Source organism: Amblyraja radiata, chromosome 13, assembly GCF_010909765.2.
Source record: "Amblyraja radiata isolate CabotCenter1 chromosome 13, sAmbRad1.1.pri, whole genome shotgun sequence".
Classification (NCBI taxonomy): domain Eukaryota; kingdom Metazoa; phylum Chordata; class Chondrichthyes; order Rajiformes; family Rajidae; genus Amblyraja; species Amblyraja radiata.
This window is the reverse complement of record NC_045968.1, coordinates 33,296,539-33,318,983: the sequence shown is the minus strand read 5'-3', so window position 1 is coordinate 33,318,983 and position 22,445 is coordinate 33,296,539. Positions and strand designations below refer to the sequence as shown.

The 22,445-nt window shown below is 48.1% G+C and overlaps 1 protein-coding gene across 4 annotated transcripts in view; it reads right to left on the bottom strand.

Annotated features, from left to right (window-relative positions):
• Window positions 1-10,494, bottom strand: part of LOC116979824 (lipoma-preferred partner homolog) — a 159,894-nt gene extending 149,400 nt beyond the window's left edge. For 2 of the 4 annotated variants that reach the window (XM_033031695.1, XM_033031696.1), the window contains exon 1: window positions 523-692. The gene's annotated coding sequence lies outside the window, so the exon portion shown is untranslated. Of the gene's footprint in view, window positions 1-522; window positions 693-10,442 lie in introns of those variants that run through there. The other 2 variants (XM_033031694.1, XM_033031697.1) reach the window with 2 other exon arrangements.
• Between the last annotated feature and the right edge of the window lie 11,951 nt (window positions 10,495-22,445).

The window sequence follows — 22,445 nt, the reverse complement described above, 5'->3', positions numbered from 1 at the left end:
AAGCTGCCATAGATCACTAAAGGCCACACACCTCTGCACAGACTCCACCTGTCACACGATACTCCATCTCACCTTCACACCATTTTTCAGACGTCAAAGCTTTGACCAGTGTTATAAGCGCCTCAGTTGCACTCCCTCGTATACCCTGATCCTAAATGCTGCCACATAACACATGGCAGCACAGTCCAGGCACACATTACACAGTCAGGTACACAGAATGCCGACAGGCAGACAGACGAACATCACAGGCGTGCGAGAGACGAAGGCAGAGCGCGATGCAGTCGCAGAACAATCAGACATGCACGGTCAGATAGACCTTACTGACACAGGGCAACACAGAGACATAGGCACTCAGTACGTATACATATTGCAACAGTGACATTGTCCTCAATGGGTTAACAATTACACTGTTAAAGAACACAGAAGACTGTCATAATCTCTGGGGCACCACCCAGTTCAGAGAGCAGCCAGCCATTTCTGGCCCAGTGCTTCTTCTCTCATTCTTTCAGTTCCTGTACAAACCTGCCTTCCCTGCCCTCTTCAAGAATTATACTTTTCAGCTTTCCTCTTCTTCTTCTGAACCCAGATCCACAGTTCTGCACTTGCAGCGAGGCCGGGTGGAGAGCTGCGACCAGCAGCCTGCCCTCAATGCTCAAGCCCCCAGGCTGAACACTCCACCGCTACTGGCAGGAAACCTGCTGGAAGCACCACCAAATCCTCCCTCCTACATCCCTCCCCTTCCCTCCGATCCCAGGAACAGCTCAACAATTCCAAATATGGGGAATTACAACAAACACAGCACAAAAATTACTGCCACAAAATCTCCTCAAAAACGGAAAAGAAGGAATTGTGCCACAGTGCAGCCTCTGCCGCCTCCCTGTAAACCAGGCAGCTCACACTAACAGCAACCTCTCAAGTAGAAGCAGCTAAAGGAATACTTTGGATTCTGCACTCTTCACAGAATAGCCATTCTCCACTGCAGCAACAACCACACTGACTGAGCTGGCATCAGTGAACAAGATGTGAACATAATCTAACAGCAACAAAAGTGCCACGCCACAGGAATATCGACTTCACACCAACATATTGGAAATCACACGTCTGTACTCTTACAGTGCCTCAAAGTTACATACATCCCACGCCCTCATCCCATTACACATAATAATGCACATTCCATGTGCAGGAAAGAATTGCGGATGCTGGTTTAATCGAAGGTAGAAACAAAATGCTGGAGTAACTCAGCGGGACAGGCAGCATCTCTGGAGAAGAGGAATTTCTCTCCAGAGATGCTGTGCTGCCCGCTGAGTTACTCCAGCATTTTGTGTCTACCAATGCACATTCCATGTTACTTCACATACTAACCACATCTTATATGATGAAGAACTGTATCATTCAGCAACACATCCACATCACATACGGTAAAGTACATACAGTGCCCTCCATAATGTTTGGGACAAAGACCCGTCATTTATTTATTTGCCTCTGTACTCCACAATTTGAGATTTGTAATAGAAAAAAATCACATGTGGTTAAAGTGCACATTGTCAGATTTTAATAAAGGCCATTTTTATACATTTTGGTTTCACCATGTAGAAATTACAGCTGTGTTTATACATAATCCCCCCCATTTCAGGGCACCATAATGTTGAGGACACAGCAATGTCATGTAAATGAAAGTAGTCATGTTTAGTATTTTGTTGCATATCCTTTGCATGCAATGACTGCTTGAAGTCTGCGATTCATGGACATCACCAGTTGCTGGGTGTCTTCTCTGGTGATGCTCTGCATGTATTGCAGCCATCTTCAGCTTATGCTTGTTTTGGGGGCTAGTCCCCTTCAGTTTTCTCTGCGGCATATAAAAGGCATGCTCAATTGGGTTCAGATCGGGTGATTGACTTGACCACGCAAGAATTTACCATTTTTTAGCTTTGAAAAACTCCTTTGTTGCTTTAGCAGTACGTTTAGGATCATTGTCTTGCTGTAGAATGAACCGCCAGCCAATGAGTTGAGGTATTTGTTTGAACTTGAGCAAATAGGATGTGTCTATACGCTTCAGAATTCATTATGCTACTACCATCAGCAGTTGTATCATCAATGAAGCCATACATGCCATACAAAGTAATCACAGCAGATCTGCCCCAGACCTCCAGAACATAACATAAAATAATGCCTTTCCCGTGCAAATTCATATAGAAAGCCACACATAGACCATGACGATTATAATATTGATGCAATCACACAGAGGTGGTTGAGGGAAAGGCAGGACTGGCAGCTGACTGTTCCAGGCTGCTGATGTCCCAGGCACGACTGAGGGGGTGCAAAAGGAGACGGGGTGTTGCACCACCAATCACGGCAGGACCTCGGGAGGGCGGGGGGGAGAGGGATCCTGGAGGGATTGGCCAAAGAGGCTGTGTGGGAAGAACTAGGAAATAAGAAAGATGATCACTTTGAGTCGTAAAGTGGCACAGCAGAGAAACAGGCACTTCAGCCCACCATGCCTATGCCAACCATCAGTCCTATCTATACTAGTCCTACTTTTCTGTATTAATTAATAAGGAACCAGCTTCAAGTCTTATTTGTGGCTGACCGTCTGGCTAGAGATGGTGCAGGAACAATTATTTAGTTCTTGGGACACTGAGATCAGTTTTGGGGGAAGGGGAACACATTCCATCCAAATAAGTTGCTCTTCACCGGTACACCCGTGGGCAGTTCTGCAAGCGCTAGTGACGTTCTCCACCAACTCTCTGGTGTTAAAAATCAGGGAACTGGCAGAAGGGAAGCTGAGGCCGGAGTAGGTCAGCCATGGTCATGTGGAATGGAGGGGCAGGATTGAGGGGCCAAGCCAAAAGGCAAACCTCACCACTTTCGCACTACACTTGGGTCTGGACATGAGGAAGCTTGACACCAGAACCACAGCTGGGAGGCAGCAATTGAAACCAGATGGGCTGAATGGCCTTATCCATAATGTAAATGTATGATGACTTTAAAGAAGAATTTAGCTGCTTTGACCAGTTCAAACCAGATAGGCTGAATGGCTTTTTTCCATAATGGAAATGTTTGATGACTTTAATGAAGAACTTCAGCCACTCTCTCCATCAGCCCAATGATGGACGATGGAGATCGCACTCCAGGAACCGGGCAAACATCACCAGCAGTCTTTGTCACTACGTCTCCATGACTCATGCCACCCTCACCCCTCCAGACCAAGCATCAATGGGGAGGGGGACAGTGCATGTGAACCAAACTCAAATTTTCAAGTCTAACATAAATGTCAAAAGAACAAGCAAGAAAACATAGAGAGATTTGTTGACCAAGAATGATCTGCACAGATATCAGAAAGAGCAGTGAAATTGGATTCCAGAAGAACTTCCGACAAGTAGCTGGATATATATTGATGAGAAATGATTTGCAGGATCCTGGAGAGGAAGCAGGTGAGGGTGGACATCTCAACACCAAGAATGGTCGATTTTGGCTGGACAAGAGCATCCAGGGATATAGAGATGGTCTGAATGGCATTTTTCCATAATGGCCTGCGCTGGATCAGCCCTGATCTCCTTGATGTGGGAGCAGACCTTAGGGCTGAGTGGTCTCCTCCGGGTCTAGTGTCCCTGTTCTGAGTGAAGGGGTGATCTGTGAGGAGCTTTAACGCGAGCAGGTGCCGGCCTGCTCCACTGAAGGGAAGCTGCCACTCGTAGCCCCGGCAGTGGAGCAGACAGGACGGCAGTGACACGCACTGACTTCCCTGTCTAACATTCACTCGGTGGTGACTCCACACCAAAGGTTGCTATCAGTTTAAACTCTGAACTTGGCCTCTCGCCAGGTTCTGTTAGACTAAAAGCTTTTCCACGCCCCAAATACCTTGAAACATTTACAGGCAATGAGGGACTTTGTACTTCTCCTGAACACATACACGACTGCCAACCCTGTACAAGTCAAGACCAAAAACCAATGGTGATCAGCCACCGAACTTGCCCCGCACTCCTTCCCCATCACCATCACTAACAAGCCAAACTACCAGAACCAACGGGCTAAGTTTGGAGATACAGGCAGTCTGGGTGAGTGGATGAGAAACGTCAGCCGGAGAATACTGTGGCAAAATGTGAGGTCATACACTTTGATCATTTTGAAAAACACTTTGATGGGAAAAATAGAAAGGCAGATCTTTCTGAAGTGATGAGAAAGTGAAAGGTGTTGCATTTGGCAGAATCGGTGTCCTTGTGCACAAGTCATTGATGGTTAATATGTAGGTTCAGCAAGCAATTAGTAAAGCAAGCAGGTAGACACAAAATGCTGGAGGGTCTCGACCCAAAACATCACCCATTCCTTCTCTCCAGAGATGCTGCTTGTCCCACTGAGTTACTCCAGCATTTTGTGTTTATCTTCGATTTAAGCCAGCACCTGCAGTTCCTTCTTACACAATAAAGCAAGCAGCATCTCTGGCCTTAATTACAAGAGGATTTGAGAATAAGGATAGAGGCATCTTGCTACAATTATGCCAAACCCTGTGAGACCACACCTGTATTATTGTGGACAGGTGTGGTCTCCCTCCCTGTAATCGCAGCAAAAAGTCAACATTCTGGTTTCTCGTACGAGGAGATTAAATAAACGGTAAAACACAAAGTGCTGGAAGAACTCAGCAAGTCAGGCAGCATCTGTGGAGGAAATGTTCAGGTGATATTTTGGGTCGGGACCCTAAAACAAATTGGGCCTACACTTACTTGATCTTAGAAAGAGTGATCTTATTAAAATGTGCCAAATCCTTGTCATGTTTCACTGAATGGACACAGAGTTGGTGTGTGTCCGGGAGAGCGCTCACTGCCTCAAAATAAGAAGTCAGCCATTCAGAACAGCTGGCTCAGCTGCTGATTAAATCAGAAAAATCAGAAACTGCTGTGTAAATCAGTAAAAAAGATACTGTTAGGTATTAAGGAAATTAAGGGATACAAACTGAGTGCAGGCAAGTGGCACCGAGGTGAAAGATGAGCCGTGATGTTACTGAGTAGAGGAACAGGCTAGAGGGCAGAATAGCCTATTCCTGCTTTTAATTCACATTACAATCACGTCAGCAACTCTGAAAACTCAGTGCCTCCTTCAATCTACACCAACTCACAGATAGGAAACATATTCTAGAAACTGACCATCTGGCCCACATTACCATGGCCAACGTTGGAAAGCGCTGTTCCATGTCCCTATTCCCTACTCTTTCCAAGACTCCTTCAATTTTGTTTTCTTTCAAGTATTTGCCAAAATAAATCATAACTCTAGTTTCAGCAAATCTTGTGCAGAGACAATCCAACTCTCCTTCCTCTGAAGTATACTAGTACATACCCAGTATCAACCCTGTTGAAACGGGTGAGAGGAATAAAACAGCAATATTGACCTCCATACCTCACTGGGCAAAGTGTCCCTCAGTCCGTGCATTTACAAATAAATTCCTCATGCAATCTGGGGCCAGATATATTGGGAGGTCATTCCCCAAAGATTATGCTTGAAGCAGAACAAATCAGCCCCACAAGTAATGGTCAGACCCAAGCTCCATAAACGTATCACATCCACCGTGAATGGTGATGGGCACAGATCAGGGGAAAACCTCCCTGTAAGATAAACACAAAGTGCTGGAGTAACTCAGCAGGTCAGTCTGAAGAAGGTCAGGACCCGAAACGTCACCTATCCTTTTTCTCCAGAGATGCTGCCTGACTCACTGAGTTACTCCAGCACTTTGTGTCTTTCTTTGGTATAAACTAGCATCTGCAGTTCTTTGTTTCTACATCCCTGCATGCCCCACCCTGGAGAATGGAGCAGCACAATGATAAATGCATTTCCAACCTCTTTCAATCAGAAGTGCCAAATGGCCTCATCTGAAGTCCAAACAATTACAGCTGTTAAGGGGCGTCATTTGCGCCTCATGCAGGTGGCGCGCAAAGATTTTGTGAATCCCAAAATCCTGGGGCGCCACGCGCGACCGAGCGTCACTGCCTACGCCACCACGCGTGCATCACGACGCACGCGTCGTGCATCCTGACGCGTAAATGATGTTGTGTAAATGACGCACAAATGACGCCCAAGTGGGACAGGCTCTTTAGTCGTCAGTCAATTCAGTTCACTCTGGCTCAGTTCAGTCCACCAGGGCCTGTTGAAACTCCCGGTTGCCAGAGTGAGGCCACACGCACACTGTAAGAACAGCACCTCACCCGCTTGGGTAGCGTACAATCCAATGGTATGAATTCACCAATTCCAAGTAATATCCACGGACTCCACCCTGCTCCCCCTGGTGCTCCCATCTGGGGCACACACATTTCTACCACCAACTCATTACCCTGTTCCTTTTCCCTCCTCCCAACACTCATCTGCAAGTCTCTCATTTTCCTTTCATGCCCCCTCCCCCCTCCACTCATATCTCTCCATATAACCCTATAACAATTACAGCACGGAAACAGGCCATCTCGGCCCTTCTAGTCCGTGCCGAACACTTACTCTCACCTAGTCCCATCTACCTGCACTCAGACCATAACCCTCCATTCCTTTCCCGTCCATATACGTATCCAATTTATTTTAAATGATAAAATCGAACCTGCCTCCACCACTTACACTGGAAGCTCATTCCACACAGCTACCACTCTCTGAGTAAAGAAGTTCCCCCTCATGTTACCCCTAAACTTTTGTCCCTTAATTCTCAAATCATGTCCTCTTGTTTGAATCTTCCCTACTTTCAATGGAAAAAGCTTATCCACGTCAACTCTGTCTATCCCTCATAATTTTAAAGACCTCTATCAAGTCCCCCCTTAACCTTCTGCGCAAACCCAGGCAACATTCTAGTAAATCTCCTCTGTACTCTCTCTATTTTGTTGACATCTTTCCTATAATTTGGCGACCAAAATTGTACACCATATTCCAGAATTGACCTCACCAATGCCTTGTACAATTTTAACATTACATCCCAACTTCTATACTCAATGTTCTGATTTATAAAGGCCAGTACACCAAACGCTTTCTTTATCACCCTATCTACATGAGATTCCACCTTCAGGGAACTATGCACAGTTATTCCTAGATCCCTCTGTTCAACTGCATTCCTCAATTTGCTACCATTTACCATGTACGTCCTATTTTGATTTATCCTGCCAAGATGTAGCACTTCACACTTATCAGCATTAAACTCCATCTGCCATCTTTCAGCCCACTCTTCCAAATGGCCTAAATCTCTCTGTAGACTTTGAAAATCTACTTCATTATCCACAACACCACCTATCTTAGTATCATCTGCATACTTACTAATCCAATTTACCACACCATCATCCAGATCATTGATGTATATGACAAACAACAGTGGACCCAACACAGATCCCTGAGGCACCCCACTAGTCACCGGCCTCCAACCTGACAAACAGTTATCCACCATTACTCTCTGGTATCTCCCATTCAGCCACTCCGTCTGGATTTACATTTCATTCCTCCTCTTCTCTCCTATCTGACACCCTTTTGTTTCCTTTTCACCTCTAGCCACTGCCATTCACTCTACCCTTCTGTTAACCATCGCCCATCATCTGTACCTACCTATCACTCGCCAGGCTTTGCCCACCGGACTGTTCTTTTTCAGCTTACCCCAACCCCCAATCCATCAGTCTGATGAAGGGTCCTAACCCAAAATGCTGCCTCTTCAGATGCTGCCTGCCCTGCTAAGTTCCTCCAGCGCTTTGGTGTTTTACTCAATTCACTCGTGTTATTTAACAAAATGGTGAGGTGAATGGATGCAGTAAAAGTTGCAGGAAGCAGCAATACCCTTTCTGGCATCCTGAAGACCCACTCTGCAGAAATCGCTGCACTACTGCCAGAGCTGTCCCGAATGGTTAGAACTCAGGCACCTTCCTGAGAGTGCAATGGCACAGCTGTGTCTAGTCCACAAAAAGTAATTGGATCTGACCGATGATATCCACTCCGCACCACACTCATTTATTACCAGCGCCTCCAAGTAACTCCACAGCATCTACTCAAAAGCACTTACAGATGGTTAATAAATGCTGACTTTGCCAGGAGTCATTGAATAATAAGTGCAGGAGAAGACCGCTCGGCCCATCACACCTGCCCTATTGTTCAGTAGAATAATGGCGGTAATCTGTTCCTGCTTTATAGTCATAAGAGTTGTACTGCACAGAAGCAGGCTCTTTGGCATTAATTCCATTTCCTGTTACACCTCACTCATTCAAAAGTACCTGTCTAAATACTTTAATGTTACTGTTTCTGCCTCCACCATCTCCTCTGGCAGCTCATTCCAGATACCAACTACGCTGTGTGTGAAAAAATGTAGTCCTCAGATCCCTTTTAAATCACTTCCTTCTCACCTTAAACCTACGTCCTCTAGTATGAGAAAGCCCTGGCATGGTAAAGATTATGAATATCCACCCCACCTACTCTTTCATTATTTTATACCATTCTCGGCCTGCAAGAAAAAGTCTGACCAATGTCTCCTTATAACTCAAGCTTCCAATCTTAGCATCCCTGTGAATCCGTTCTGCATCCTCTCCAGCATAATGTCATCCTCCCTACAGCTGGGCGACCAGAACAGCACAGTACTTCAGGTTTGTTCTCACCAACCATTTCTACACTACTAATATTACGTCCCAACTCCTGGACATGGTGTTATTAACTGACTTCTGTGAACTCCCTGACACAACGAGGGGGTGTTTGAAGGACATTAAAAATTGGGGGTTTAGAGAATGATGGGAATGCACCAAGAGCCAACAAAGCTGGTTTGATGGGAGAAAATGGCCTCACTACAATGCAAGGGCAATTGAGAGAAATAAATAGGAGTGTGTAGGCAGGAACTGAAGATAGACACAAAAAGTTGGAGTAACTTAGTGGGACAGGCAGCATCGCTGGAGAGTAGGAATGGGTGGCATTTCACCCATTCCTTCCCTCCAGAGATGCTGCCTGTCCCGCTTTGTCCAGCATTTTGTGTCTATCTGCGAAATGAAAAGGTTGGCCCCAAACTCATTGATATTCAGCAGGACAAGGAGTGATCTTATTGAAAACCTAGATTCTGAGGCTTAATAATGCAGGTGCAGAGCTGATGGGGTGCAGAGCTGATGTTTCCCCTCACAAAGGTGTTTAGAACCAGTGGACATAGTTTCAGGATAATAAATCGTTCTTTAGGGCTGATGAGGAGGACTTTTCTTCTTGGAGGTACGTGAATCTTTGGAACTCACGTCGCAAGAATGCTATGGAACGCAAGTCACTGAGTACATTCAAGGTGGAGATTGACAGACATTCGAATTATAAGGACACAGGAAAATATGAGCAGGAGGAGGCGACTCACCCCTTCAAACCTGCACCTTCATTCAGTATAATTATGGCAGATCTATGCTGGCATCAACCTCTATTTGTACCGGTTTCCCATAACCCTCAATTACTGGATCTTTTAAATATTTATCTGTCCTCAGATCGAATACTTTCAATGATCCGGTCTGCATCACTCTCAGAGGCTGTGAATTCCAGAGATTCATCACTCTCTGCGGGAAATTCCTACGCATCTCAATTTTATATGAACAGCTTCTCACTCTTTAGCTACAACCCTCCACTGAGGCTCTCCAGTCGTGAGAACTGAGAGTCAGGTGTTAGGGGAGATGGGCAGTGGTATTGAGGTGGTCACAGGGAGAGGGGCAAAGGCACTGGGGTCAGGGGTCTTATGGAGAGGTGTCAGTGGTACTGAGGAGGTCACAGGGAGAGCGGAGAGGAGCAATGATACTGAGAGGGCCTGGCGAGAGGGTAAGTGGTACTGAGAGAGTCAGGGGGTCACATGAAGAGGAATCAGAGGGAGGGGGCAGTGGTGCTGATGCGGTTAGGGGTTGTTAGGGGAAAGGGGCAGTGATACTGAGGGGATCAGGGGGAGAGGTGCAATGGTACTGGGGCCAGGGGTCACATGGAGGGGGGGTCAGAGGGAGAGGGGCAATGGTACTGAGGGACGGGGTCACAGTCGGAGGGGTATGGCATAAGGGGCAGTGGTAATGAGGAGGTCATGGGGACAGCAGCAATGATACTGAGGTCAGGGATCAGGGGAGAGGGGCAGTAGTGCTGACGGGGTCAGAGGGCACAAGGAGGGGGTAATTGGTCTGAGGCCAAGATTAGATCAGCCATGATCATATGGGTGGCCAGCAGGGCTCAAGGGGCCGAGTGGCCTCCCCCCGCCGTGGGAGGTGCAAGATGCGACCATCTTTAGAACAGGCGGCGCACAGCAAGATCCCACTGACAGCGCCCGGGCCCGGCGCCGCCCCACCCAGCCCGGCCCGGCCCAGCCCAGCCCGGCTCCGGCTGCCGCTCGGCCACACACCAGAGCGGCGGCGGCGGAGGGGGGATGCCGTTACCCCGGCCCGGTCTCCCTCTCCCTCTCCCTCCTTCCCTCCCCAGCCCCCCCTCGCCCGCCCGCCCGCCCGCCCGCACTCACTCACCGCCGCCGCTCCCGCCCGCCGCCCGGCCGCGTCTGACGTCAGCGCGTCCACGCCCCGCCCCGCCGCGCGGTGGGAGGGAGGGAGAGAATGAGGGAGGGAGAGAGGGATGATGGAGGGAGAGAATGATGGAGGGAGAGAATGATGGAGGGAGAGAATGAGGGAGGGAGAGAATGATGGAGGGAGAGAATGATGGAGGGAGAGAATGATGGAGGAAGAGAGGGATGATGGAGGGAGAGAATGATGGAGGGAGAGAATGAGGGAGGAAGGAGCGAGGGATGATGGAGGGAGAGAATGAGGGAGGGAGAGAATGAGGGAGGAAGGAGAGAGAAAATGGATGATGAGGTTGAGGGAGGAGAGAGGGGAGGGTAGGGGATTGGCGGGAGAGGATGAGGGGAGAGGGGGAGGGAGGTGATGGAGGTGATTGAGGAGGGTGTGGGAAGGAGAGGGGACTGAATGAGGGAGGTAGAGAGTAGGGAAGAGATAGGGGTGATGGAGGGAGAGAATGAGGGTAGAGAGTGGGAAGGAGAGGGGAGAGGGTGAGGGAGGAGGAGAGAGGGTGAAGGGGAGAGGTTTGAAGGATGGAGGGGAGAGGGGGTGAGAGTAAGAAGGAAGGAGGGAGAGACTAGGAGATTGAAGGAAGGAGGGAGAGTGAGTGAGCGAGAAAGAGGGAGTGATGGAGGAGAGAGAGTGTGAGGAAGGAAGAGAGGGGCTGAAGGAGGGGTTGGTGTGGGAGGGAAGGAAGAGGGGGATGAGCAGGCACAGAAAGGAGGGAGGGGATGAGAAAATGAGGGAGGAGAGGGTGATGGTTGGGGGAGCGAGCGAGGGGAAGGGGCTGAGGGAGAATGTGAGGGAGTTTTCAGATTAGGGAGATTGGAGGCTCTCGGGGGAGGGAGGGTAGGTAATGAGGGTGAGGGGGTGAAGTAAAGAGAAGAGAAGGAGGAGGATTAGATGAGGGTGAGGTAGAAAGGGAATAGGATAGGGAGGTCAGTGCAGGATCAGTGGAGGGAGGAGATAGATGGGATTGGTAGATGGAGCAGATGTGGGTGCAGGAAGAGTTGAAATGGAGTCAAAGGGGAATGGAAACGGGATTGAGGATGAGTAGGGGAGCAGAGGAGTAGGGGGATGTGGTGGGAGAGAGATCTGGCAGAGGGAAGCTGATTGGGGAGAGGGAAACTTTTGTAAAGCCAAAAAGAAACTTTATTCTTAAAAATATATATGTATTAGAAATACAAAAACAGTGCATGGTTTTCTTCACATTCATGCTTTGGTGGAATGTGTGGTGTCGGGTTTATACATTTATCATGTCTTCAAGTTCGTACAACGTACAACACGCTGTATCTTTTGGACCAAACACCTTCCCTAGTCTATGGACCAGTTACACAGGATCTGGCCCCGTCTCCACAAGCAGCAAGACGTTAGATGGTTTCCCCACCAAGATGGTGTTGGCTGCACCAAGCTTCAATGCGTCCCTCACTACAGACATCTGCATTCTGGAATAGCCAGCATTCCCTCAGGGATATCTCACTGCACTGGAAGACCAACAAATCTGGGGCCTCATCCAGTCGATCTCCACACAGTGCGTTTTCACTCGAAACGTGTACTTGCTTGTAGACCAGAGTCCTCTGCTTGGGCTGAACCTTGGCAAGAACACTGCAACCCGTTCCAGATCTTCTTTACAAAGTGATAGGTAATTGTCTCTGCCTCACTGCAGCCGTCCCGAGGGCATCATTGATCATGAGTGAGGTTCTGACTGGGCGGGAAGGATCGGATGGCGAGGCTCCTTCCAAACGCTGGCCAAGCACCTTCTGGCGGTGAAGCTTTCTGCCAGAAAATCAGACAGTTGCGTGGGAAATTATTCCACAGGATCCGTCGTGCCCTTCTCCCGCAGGGCTACAGTGCATCGTGTGTTGACCACTGACTAGATTAGATTAGATAACATTAGATTAGTTTAATGTAATATTCACCAGGGAAACTTCTTGTTGACATGAAGCTCACAGCATAAACTACACGTACAGATAAATGCAATCGTAAATACAACAACCAGGTAGATAGGGTGCTCAAGAAGGCTTTTGATACATTGGCCTTCAGTTAGGATAATGAGTATAGAAGTAGGAATGTGATATTACACAGTTGTACAAGACATTGGTGAGGCCACAGTTGGAACATTGTGTTCAATTTTGGTCACCCTGGCTATAGGAAGGATGCTGTTTAGCTGGAAAAAGTGCAGAGAAGATTTACAAAGATGGTGCCAGGACGTGAGGGTCTGAGCTAGAGGGAGATGTTGGACTGTCTCGGACTTTATTCAATGTAGGATGGGGGTGGGGGGGGGGGTGACCTTATAGAGGTGTATAAGATCATGAGGGAATTGATAGGGTGAATGCACAGAGCCATTTACCCAGAGTAGGGGAATCAAGAACCAAAGGACACAGGTTTAAGGTGAGAGGGGAAACATAGGAACCTGAGGAGCAACATTTGCACACAGTATGGTGGGTGTATGGAACGAGCTGCCAGAGTATGTAGTTTAAGCAGGCACTATAACAATATTTAAAAGGCATTTGGACAGGTATATGGATAGAAAAGGTTTAGAGGGATATGGGCCAAACGTGGGCCTAGTGTAGATGGGGCATCTTGGTCAGCGTGGGAAAATTGGGCCGAAAGGCCAGTTTCCATATTGATTGACTCAATGACCAGTGCAAACAGAATGGTGCAAGATTGTAGCGTAAAATCAAAGTAGTGCCAAAAAGATTAAAGTACACTAACAGAATAACTGAATAAAGTAGAGTTAAGAGTGTGAATACGTGGCAGCACTTTCGAGAAGTGGGTATGAAAGAAGTGTTTGGTATCTTCTCCCAAAAGGTAGAAAAGGAAAGGGAATGGCCAAGGTGTGCAGGCAGCCTTGACGATACTTCCAGTCTTCCTGATGTAACGCACCATGTAGATCAGGGGTTCCCAACCTTTTTCGTCCCTTTTACCACTGGCAACTTTAATAGCACATAAGAATGTTATTTCGCTTATTTATGAACAACTAATGATGAACAGGTACATAGATGTGAATGAGAAAAATGAGAGTCAACAAATTTACCCCCTGGATAGGCGAAATTTACCCCACTGGGGGTAAATTTGCTCCAGGTTGGGAACCCTCAATGTAGATGGACTGACTGGAAGAAGTGAGGAGCCTGGATGGAAGTGAAGAGACTGGGCTACATTCAACTCTCTCTGCTGGTTGAGGCAGTTAAGAACAGAGCAGTTGCCATTCCAGATGGGTAAGAAAGTAAATATGCTGATGATCTTGCTGATAATCTTATGTAGACACAAATACTGGAGAAACTCAGCTGGTGAGGCTGCATCTATGGAGCAAAGGAATAGGTGACATTTCGGGTCGAGACCCTTCTTCAGACTGATGTAGAGGTGGGGGGGGGGGGGCGGTAAAAAGAAAGGAAGAGGCGGAGACAGTAAACAGTGGGAGAGCTGGGAAGGGGAGGGGAAGGAGGGAGAAAGGGAGGACTACCTGAAATTGGAGAAGTCAATGTTCATACCTCGGGTGTAAACTGCCCAAGCAAAATATGAGGTGCTGCTCCTCCAATTTGCGGTGGGACTCGCTCTGGCCATGGAGGTACAGATGCTTAGGAACTTGAAACTGTCATCTCTACAGAAGCTCAAATGAGAGCGTTGGTTCATACTTAGCCCATAGCCTCCCAAGTCTTGGTGAATCAATTCTTTGTGTCTGCCACCTTCACTGTGTGCTATCTACAGTATGCCCACAGAGGTTTGTCCATTTCTACTAGATCTCCCCTCAGCCTCTTCTGCTCCAAGGAGAACAAACCCAGCCCATGCAGTCTCTCCTCATAAGTCAGCATCCTGCCTAATCTCCTCTGCACCTTCACGAGTACAATCACATCCTCCTTACAGTATGGTGACCAGAACTGCTTACAGTCTTCCAGCTATGGAGTGACCAATGCTTTGTAAAGCTGCACTATAACCTAGCTCTCATTCTCTTTGTCCTGGCTGAGGAAGGCAGGTATCCCGTATCCCTTTGGAACCACCTGTGCTGCCACCTTCAGGGATCCTTGAACTTCTACATCAAGGTCCCTCCGTTCCTTTACATTCCCTCGGGACCTTGCAGTCCTGGTGTGTGTTCTACACAATCAGTCCCAGCAAAATGCCAAGCCTGAGGCAACCCTCTCATTATCAGCACTGTTCACTTTCACTGTTCATCAACAAACTTACCAATCATATCTTACATTCATATCCAAATTGTTGATGTGTATAACAGACAATAAGAGTCCCATGTTTAAGAAGGAACTGCAGATGCTGGAAAATCGAAGGTAGACAAAAATGCCGGAGAAACTCAGTGGGTGAGGCAGCATCTATGGAGCGAAGGAAATAGGTGACGTTTCAGGTCTCGATCCGAAACTTCACCTATTTCCTTCGCTCCATAGATGTTGCCTCACCCCGCTGAGTTTCTCCAGCATTTTTGTGTAGCATAAGTGTTCCATCATTGATCCCCATGGTACACCACTAGTCCCAGGCTTCCAAATCACTAAATAACCCTGAATCATCACCCTTGTCTCCTTTCACCAAAGCAGTTTGGATCTAAATGGCCAGCTTGTCTTGAATCCCATGTGCTTTAAACATTTAGACGAGCCACAAATGTATAGCCAGGTGAAATACCTCACTGAAGTCTGTGGACAATATGGCCCGCACTGCTCTCATCAATTTATTTTGTTACCTTAAGAAATTCTATCAACTTGGGTGACAAGACAGGACCTTCCCCAACAAAACCACTCTCGCATCAATTAATTTCCAAATGTAGATGAATCCTGTTCTTCAGAATATTTTCCAATACATTTCCTGCCTCTGACATCAGGCCTGGCCTATAATTACCAAACTTCTCTCTGCTGCCTGTTGAATGAAGGCACAACATTTGCTGTTATCTCATCATCTGGTACCTCATCTGTGGTGAACATTTATCACAACTAGAGCCCACCTTTCCCCGGATTTCGAGAACATCCAGAAATGCAGCTCAGCAGGCCTCGAGGATATATCACATGCTAGCTCACTCAGACATCTAATACCGTCTCCTCTTTAATGATAACATGTACTAGAATTTCACCATGCCCTGCCTGAATTCTCCAACTGCAAGGTGCATCTTTATGGTGAATGCAGGTGAGAAGTATTATTTCAGGCTTCACCTATATTCTCTAGATCCACATACTGAATATCCTATAGTCGCTGATGGGCCCTGGTCTTTCCCTGGTTATCTTCTTGTTTCTAATGTAATTATTAACTGCTTTGGAATTTTCCTTAATCTTGTCCTCCAGTGATATTTTGATCTGCCTCTTACAATGGCTGGGTCCTAGAGACTTCACTTGGACCATCTCCGACACCTCCCTCCCCTTTCTTGATCTCACCGTCTCCATCACAGGAGATAGACTGACGTCTATTACAAACCCACTAACTCCCATAACTATCTCGCCTACATTTCTTCCTGCCCTGCTTCCTGCAAAGACTCTATCCCCTACTCCCAATTCCTATATCTGCGAACTGAGCGGAGGTGTTGGGCGAAGCGATCGCCAATCCTGTGCTTGTTCTCACCGATGTAGAGCAGTTGACACCTAGAACAGCGGATGCAATAGATGAGGCAGGGGTTCACCTGCACCTCCTCCAACCTCATCTACTGCATTAGTTTGTTATTGCTCAGTTCACATTAACCAACCTGATCTCCCAGTGGCTCAGCACTTCAACTCCCCCTCCCATTCCGAATCCAACCTTTCTGTCCTGGGCCTCCTCCATAGCCAGAGTGAGTCCCCCCCAAATTGGGGGAGCAGCACCTCATATTTCGCTTAGGCAGTTTACACCCCATCAGTATGAACATTGACTTCTCCAATTTCAGGTACTCCTTGCTTTCTTCCTCCTTCCCCTCCCCTTCCCAGCTCTCCCACAGTCTACTGTCACCACCTCTTCCTATCTTCTTCCCTTCTTCCCCCCCCCCCCCCCCCCCCCCCCCCCCCCCCCCCCCCCCCGTGCGGAGGGAGCAACATCAAGCGTTCAGGAGCTAATGCTCAGTCTCTGAGAGAGGGTGATTGGTTCAGCACCCCACATTCATGCTGCCCTTGTCAATAGTTTGTTAATAACATTGGGCTTATCCTTGGGGAACGGAGCATCACTAGTTAGAGTAAAGACATGGAAACACCGGTGGTCAACTTCACATCAGCAGTTACTGACAAACACACCTGGGGGGTGAGAGGCGAAGGGGAGGGCTCCAGAGAATCAGAAACAATGTCAGAAGCAATGACCTTCAGTCATTGTATCCCCCACCCCCCCCACCCCACCTCCACATTTATCATGTCCGTAAACCTGCTGCATGCAAACGTTCACAGCTAACTTTCAGTGTTAACTCTTGTGGTTTGAATACTTAATCAAATTCATTTCATTTTCAGAACTTGTAGCAACTATTCAAAAAGAAAGATAGACACAAACTGTCGAAGTAACTCAGCAGGTCAGGCAGCATCTCCAGCGAACATGGATGGGTGATGTTTCAGGTTGGGACCCTTCTTCAGTTTAAGGTATAATCTACCACCTTATTTCTCCAGTGATGCTGCCTGACCCACGAGTTGCTCCAGGATTTGTGTCTACCTTTGGTGTGAACCAGTATCTACTGTTCCTTATTATTACAATTTGAAAAGAAACCCTTCCAAACCTTTGTGTTAGTAACAATGAACAACTATGCAGTGAGTCATATCCCTGGTCCACACAATGGTGTTGCTGTACAAGCTGATGTACTTACAGCATTGGCAGACAATGGTGACAACCTTCAAACGATGCTGTCAGCCCACTCTCCACAATGGGCAGCACAGAGTGGATGGTTTGGGTCGTCTTGACATTGATCTCGATCTAAAAAGCCACCTGAGGACAGAGAGCGACTGGGACGGAACTGTGGGCTGAACATCTCTCATTGAGTCGGAGCTGATCGTATACTGCTGTGTGGTAGGAGACTTGCCATGGACCAGACCGGACCAGAGTCACTCTCCCTGTCACCGCTGCCCAGACCCCCCTGGAGAGGTTGTGCCACATCATGATCCAAGAGCCCTCTCACCCAAGACCACAAAGAAGCTGTTATCTGGTCAATATCACTCATTGTTTGTGGGATCCTGCTGTGCAGATGTGGACTCAGGATCTAAAGAAAACAAGTTTGTACGCTGTTCACTCTGATCTTCATGGAACAAGGAATTTCATTGCCCTTTGGTGTGTACGACAATAAACTAATCTGAATTGGAGGCAGAGTTGGTGATGTAGGTAAATACATTCACAATGTTAAGAGCTACCAGGATGGGCTCTGGAATTGGCAAGGCATGGAGGTCTGTCCAGGTGCTGGTGATAGGCTCAGTATAGCTCAGCATAGGCCGAAGGACCTGTTTCTATACTGTCTGACCATGGTGACCCTTTAATGCTACAGACCAAGTCTATCTGAGTATTACCTCAATAATCTCTCACTGAAATCCTCTCTCCCCATCTCTCTTCTCTCCTTTTCAAGTCAAGAATGTTGTCGTTCCTGAAGGCTGCACTCAGCTAGTCACAGATCGTTCCCATCCTAACAGCAAACTGGACACTGTCCATGGACAACCAAGCTGAGCCACGACACACTGCCATCTCCACAGCAACTTGCTGAGAGGGCCTTCATCACAGTCTGCGTGCTTCGAGAGGGAAGCTCTCCTCCGTCTGATACAACTGGAGGTAGAATAAACCACCACCAAAATCCTGTGTGTGTTAAAAACTCACAGTGGTCTAAATCTGCCATCTTCCTGAGGAGCAATCAAACAGATAACACCCTCCATCAGCTGACCCCAACGCTGATTTATTGCTGATTTATTGCTGATTGTATATCATTTTTCTCAAAGGCTGCAATTCCCCTCGGAGCCAGACTGTGCTCACTGCTATTGGACACACCACCCTGACAATGTGAGCGATGCATATGGTATTTCACATTAATCACACTGCGTGCCTTCTTGTTGCCTTGTGAACATCAATGGGAGTGAAAGATGGGGGCCGGCGCTGGAGGTGGCAACAATTAGATGTTATTGTGTGGAGCGTAGGGATGGTGCATTGTCAGCCGTGGAGAACATCAGCAAAAGATGGATTACAGTCTTGTCAAAGGCATAAAGGTTCCCTGCCAAAGTGTCTCCATTAACCTTTACTGATTGAGACAATGCACAACACATTTTATGGTCGTGCTCAATAACTGTTGTAGGATGACGTCTGAGCACCACGATGGTGGGGGCAATAGCGACAGAGTATGTATGAAGTGTGACCCTGCCTCAAAGACAAGAGTGCCCATCCTCTCCAGTCAATGACGTTCGACCTGTTGTCTTCCCGTAACACACAGCCGCAGGCGCCGGGCTTTTCACACAACACGGAGAGCGTTGAGCAGCCCTGGAGAGGTCCTAGCTGGAACCAGTGGCCGGGAGTGTAAGTCACACACAGAAAGGACAGTGACTACACAGGGAACAGCCTCGCGCGGGCTTGGTCCTGACCAGGACGTGAGCGGTGATCACTGTTCAGAGACGAACAAGGCTTATGTTGGCAAGCGTTTGGGAAGGAATTATTCACTGGGGTTGTTGTTTAGCCAACCAAGGCAGAGAGGGCGTGCATGGCCCTGACCCATCACACATCCATTGCTCTGGCTGGTCTCCCCTCTCAGTGGGACCACCTGGTGCTGGGAATGGGCAAAGAAAAAGCTTCCCAATATGATCGGTGCCAGGTGAATTCCTCTTGCAGGGAAAAACCTTGTCCAATAATATTAACCTGTGGCCTGGCAGACAGTGTAGTCCCTGTCCTCACTGTGCCTGGCACAGCACTGTCTGGGGCACAGGAATCATCCATCTCCCCATCCCTGACTCACACTGAGCAGCAATTGTCCCCTCACCGGCTGAGTGATGAGTGATGGGGGCTGAGTGATGGGTGCTGGGAGGGTGATGGGTGCTGGGAGGGTGGATGGGTGCTGGGAGGGTGGATGGGTGCTGGGAGGGTGGATGGGTGCTGGGAGGGTGAATGAGTTCTGGGTGGTTGGGTAGTGGATGCTGGGTGCTGAGAGGATGGATGGTTGGGAGGGTGGTTGGGTTTGCACAGCAGACACTGATGGGTGACATTTCTGAGTCACAGCTCAACACAATGCTCAGTCGTCCAATAACACCAGCTCAAGGGTCCCCTATTCTACTTCAGAGAGCCCTGTCCCTGAGGTGTCAGAGCTCAGCTGGATCGGAGACCTGGGAAACATTAGCGCTCCGCCCCATACCTTGTACTGGTTCATGTCTGATTGCGTGGTGACTGCACCCATCCAGTGCTTCAGAGTTTCCAGTCGCCCACGTGAGACTAGGCTTCACTCACTTCTTCACTGGCCTCTATTTTTAACACAGCGAGTCTTTGTTCTGAATTGTTCCACTAAAGGAAATGCCTCCTCTGTAGCTCTCACTGAACTCATCTGAAATATTAATTCAGTTCCGCTTTCTACAGATGCAGCCGAATCACCTCAATGTTTCACACATTTTCTCTCTTGATCCGGTGATTCCTTTTCTCACTACTTTGGGAAATCCCTCACCTTCACAACTCAAGGAGATGTAAGTTATGTCTGTGAAACCGAACCTCATTATTTAACTTCAGACCTAGTGTCAGTCTGAGAGATGTGCTGAACCCTCAGAATGGAGCAGATCTCCAGGGACTAGACCTTCTCACATGGACAACCGAAGGAGACATTCCTTTCCATCGCAGCCCTGTCTGCATTCAGCAGGAAGCAAGCCCTGTTTGCATGCAGCAAGGAAGCAGCATTGCCTGCATGCAACAGAGCTGCAGCAATATTCAGCCATGGGCTCATCAGTTGCAAGACAACGTTGCTGGTAAAGATTATTTCCAACAGGGGAGTCTAAGCTGGACGTACAATGGCATCCCCATCACTGAGTTGTCCACATCAAGGTCCAGGCTCACCCACTGACCTGAAACGCCATTGTCCTGGTCTCATTACGGCCTTTGCCTGAGGGAGCAGGTCAGACACTGCACAAAAACTGTAGTCTGCACCGTCCACACTCTCCCAGCTCCTCCGGCAGCCCCTCCTAGTCCCTGCCACAAGGACAAGGCAGGGGAGCACCACCACATGCAGGTTCCCCACGTGTCTACGCACCATCCTGGCCTGGATATATGTCGCCACTCCATCACTGTCACTGTGGTCCAGATACTGGAACTCCCTCCCCACCAGCACCATGGCAGCCCCTTCCCCAGGATGCCAGAGGGCAGCTCACCCCCACCTTCTCAAATGCAACATGGATGTGTAATGAATGCCAGCCTTTCCAGGAACATCCACAAGACAATAATGCATTAAAGCAGGCACTGGGGATAATATTAGCATAAAGAAATATTCACAAACAGAAAACTGGGTGACATTGTGGTGCAACCAATAGAACTGCTGCCTCGCTGCTCCAGTGACACATAACAGGGACTGTCTGCATGGAGATTGCATGTTTTTTCCGTGACCATATGGTTACCTCCAGGTGCTCCAATTTCCTCACATATTCCATTGTCTTCCTGTCTGCATAGTGAATGGGCAGCATTAGGCACTGCAGTCGCCCATGGCTAATGCCAGCCTGGGTCTGGTTGCCCGGGAAGCATTGCAGGTGAGGAGTGAGGGTGAATGTGGCCCCTCCTGTCTCCATGCTCCGGTGGTGAGTGGGTGGAGCCTGAGCCAGCCAGCGCCGTGTACAACTGTACAACCTCCGGCCCAGGCTCCCACCTACCAGCGCGGCCCAGCCTGGGACTGCTCACTGAACGACTGGAACTCACACAACTGGTTTGTTCAGACCAACCCGTAGAGCCACATTTTAATCCAGAAATCTGAATACTTTGCAGGAAGGGCAGCAGCTCAGAGGAACAGGCTGTACTCTAGCTGGGAGAGGAGTCCGCACCTCTTCCACATGTTCTGTGGCTCGTTCCTCCAGCAGACTTGGCCACAAGGTGATGCAGCTCCAGTCTCCTACTAACTCTTGCCACCTTACGCCACCCTGTCTCTGTAAACCTTTTTCTCACCAACATCTTAGGTGCGGCATACCTACCCTGGATTAATTCTGCAGTCTGAACTCTATCTGGGATTGGTAATCAGATAAATAGAGCATTACCTGAAACAAGAGTAGACAACTCTGCTCCCCGATCTGCACAAATGTTCCCTCACGGCCAATCCTTTACAGACACACTAAAAGCTGGAGTAACTCAGCGGCTCAAGCAGCACGTCTGGAGAAAAGGGATAGGTGACACTTACAGGGCCTCTTGTAGCTGTCAATTGCCACACCCTCACTGACTGAGGCTTCTCTGTGGACGAGAATTCCAGTCAAAACAGTGATCGATAGATCTCGGAATATTGGAGAATATAGATAGGATCGATGACAGGAGGTTGAGGGAGATCAGCCCTGATCTTGTTGAGTAAAAGGAAAGTATACAGTTAAAGGCAGGACCCTAGACAGCATTGACTAGCGTAGATGGGCACCTTGTTCAGTATGGAAGAGTTGGGCCAAAGGGCCTGTTTCCTTGCTGTATGACCATGACTAAGGTCATGACTCTGATTATGACTAAGGGTAGTGCAGGTTCTTGGGCCAATTGAAGTGCAGTGATTATAAGGAGAGACTAGATAGGCTATGTCTACTCTCACTGGAACATGGGAAACCAAGGGGTGATTTTATAGAAGGTGATGAATATTTAAAATAATCTGCCAGAAGAGGTGGAGGAGGCACATACGTTTAGGAATTAGGCAAGAATTAGATACAAAATGGAAATTTGACAAGTCTCCAATGACTCTTACCAATTTTTACAGACACACCATGGGAAGAATACTGTCAGGTTGCGACACTGCTTGGTTTGGGAACAGTTCTGCACAAGATTGCAAGAAAATGCAGAGAGCTGCAGATGTAGTTCAGTCCATCACACAGACCATACTCCCCCCTCATTGATTTAATCTACACCACGCTT